Source organism: Salminus brasiliensis, chromosome 16, assembly GCF_030463535.1.
Source record: "Salminus brasiliensis chromosome 16, fSalBra1.hap2, whole genome shotgun sequence".
Classification (NCBI taxonomy): Eukaryota; Metazoa; Chordata; class Actinopteri; order Characiformes; family Bryconidae; genus Salminus; species Salminus brasiliensis.
Genome location: NC_132893.1, coordinates 27,869,282 through 27,871,781, shown reverse-complemented (window position 1 = coordinate 27,871,781; position 2,500 = coordinate 27,869,282). Strand labels below are relative to the sequence as shown.

Sequence of the window (2,500 nt, the reverse complement as noted above, 5' to 3'; positions counted from 1 at the left end):
ACATACCCAAAATCAAGTGTTTTAATTAACTGCCACTCTGCTAGATCCACATTGTGGCAGCATGAAATATCCAGAATTCTAGGAGCTTGCAATGCTGAGGCAGATGTGAAATTGAAGTCAAGTTTTGAAGAAAAAATGTCATGTCCAACACAATGGTCCCGAAAAAGAGACAATGTCTAGCAGAGGATGGTTTCGATCCATCTACCTCTGGGTTATGGGCCCAGCATGCTTCCGCTGCACCACTCTGCTTGTAGTACACCCCAGATGGGACTCCAACCCACAATCCCTGGCTTAGGAGGCCAGTGCCTTATCCATTAGGCCACTGGGGCTGGCCTGGAAAACGTGGATTTCAGAACACTACATACCCAAAATCAAGTGTTTTAATTAACTGCCACTCTGCTAGATCCACATTGTGGCAGCATAAAATAACGAGAATTGTTGGAGTTTGCAATTCTAAGGCAGATGTAAAATTGAAGTAAAGTTTTGAAGAAAAAATGTCATGTCCAACACAATGGTCTCGAAAAAGATACAACGTCTAGCAGAGGAGGGTTTCGATCCATCGACCTCTGGGTTATGGGCCGAGTACGCTTCCGCTGCCCCACTCTGCTTGTAGTACACCCCAGATGGGACTCGAACCCACAATCCCTGGCTTAGGAGGCCAGTGCCTTATCCATTAGGCCACTGGGGCTGGCCAGGAAAACGTGGATTTCAGAACACTACATACCCAAAATCAAGTGTTTTAATTAACTGCCACTCTGCTAGATCCACATTGTGGCAGCATCAAATATCCAGAATTGTAGGAGCTTGCAATGCTGAGGCAGATGTGAAATTGAAGTCAAGTTTTGAAGAAAAAATGTCATATCCAACTAAATGGTCCCAAAAAAGAGACAATGTCTAGCAGAGGATGGTTTCGATCCATCGACCTCTGGGTTATGGGCCCAGCACGCTTCCGCTGCACCACTCTGCTTGTAGTACACCCCAGATGGGACTTGAACCCACAATCCCTGGCTTAGGAGGCCAGTGCCTTATCCATTAGGCCACTGGGGCTGGACAGGAAAACGTGGATTTCAGAACACTACATACCCAAAATCAAGTGTTTTAACTAACTGCCACTCTGCTAGATCCACATTGTGGCAGCATAAAATAACGAGAATTGTTGGAGTTTGCAATTCTAAGGCAGATGTGAAATTGAAGTAAAGTTTTGAAGAAAAAATGTCATGTCCAACACAATGGTCTCGAAAAAGATACAATGTCTAGCAGAGGATGGTTTCGATCCATCGACCTCTGGGTTATGGGCCCAGCACACTTCCGCTGCGCCACTCTGCTTGTAGTACACCCCAGATGGGACACGAACCCACAATCCCCGGCTTAGGAGGCCAGTGCTTTATCCATTAGGCCACTGGGGCTGGCCAGGAAAACGTGGATTTCAGAACACTACATACCCAAAATCAAGTGTTTTAACTAACTGCCACTCTGCTAGATCCACATTGTGGCAGCATAAAATAACGAGAATTGTTGGAGTTTGCAATTCTAAGGCAGATGTGAAATTGAAGTAAAGTTTTGAAGAAAAAATGTCATGTCCAACACAATGGTCTCGAAAAAGATACAACGTCTAGCAGAGGAGGGTTTCGATCCATCGACCTCTGGGTTATGGGCCCAGCACTCTTCCGCTGCGCCACTCTGCTTGTAGTACACCCCACATGGGACTCTAACCCACAATCCCTGGCTTAGGAGGCCAGTGCCTTATCCATTAGGCCACTGGGGCTGGCCAGTAAAATGTGGATTTCAGAACACTACATACCCAAAATCAAGTGTTTTAATTAACTGCCACTCTGCTAGATCCACATTGTGGCAGCATGAAATATCCAGAATTGTAGGAGCTTGCAATGCTGAGGCAGATATAAATTGAAGTCAAGTTTTGAAGAAAAAATGTCATGTCCAACACAATGGTCCCGAAAAAGAGACAGTGTCTAGCAGAGGATGGTTTCGATCCATCGACCTCTGGGTTATGGGCCCAGCACGCTTCCGCTGCCCCACTCTGCTTGTAGTACACCCCAGATGGGACTCCAACCCACAATCCCTGGCTTAGGAGGCCAGTGCCTTATCCATTAGGCCACTGGGGCTGGCCTGGAAAACGTGGATTTCAGAACACTACATACCCAAAATCAAGTGTTTTAACTAACTGCCACTCTGCTAGATCCACATTGTGGCAGCATAAAATAACGAGAATTGTTGGAGTTTGCAATTCTAAGGCAGATGTGAAATTGAAGTAAAGTTTTGAAGAAAAAATGTCATGTCCAACTCAATGGTCCCGAAAAAGATACAATGTCTAGCAGAGGATGGTTTCGATACATCGACCTCTGGGTTATGGGCCCAGCACGCTTCCGCTGCGCCACTCTGCTTGTAGTACACCCCACATGGGACTCTAACCCACAATCCCTGGCTTAGGAGGCCAGTGCCTTATCCATTAGGCCACTGGGGCTGGCCAGTAAAATGTGGA

General features: G+C 46.4%; 4 non-coding genes across 4 annotated transcripts; all 4 read right to left on the bottom strand.

The window, feature by feature from the left end:
• Positions 1-256: 256 nt before the first annotated feature.
• On the bottom strand, positions 257-329 carry trnar-ccu (transfer RNA arginine (anticodon CCU)). The gene has a single exon. It is a non-coding gene; the product is annotated as a tRNA-Arg (tRNA).
• Positions 330-615: 286 nt separating this feature from the next.
• On the bottom strand, positions 616-688 carry trnar-ccu (transfer RNA arginine (anticodon CCU)). The gene has a single exon. It is a non-coding gene; the product is annotated as a tRNA-Arg (tRNA).
• Positions 689-974: 286 nt separating this feature from the next.
• On the bottom strand, positions 975-1,047 carry trnar-ccu (transfer RNA arginine (anticodon CCU)). Its single transcript has one exon. It is a non-coding gene; the product is annotated as a tRNA-Arg (tRNA).
• Positions 1,048-2,050: 1,003 nt separating this feature from the next.
• On the bottom strand, positions 2,051-2,123 carry trnar-ccu (transfer RNA arginine (anticodon CCU)). Its single transcript has one exon. It is a non-coding gene; the product is annotated as a tRNA-Arg (tRNA).
• Positions 2,124-2,500: the final 377 nt, after the last annotated feature.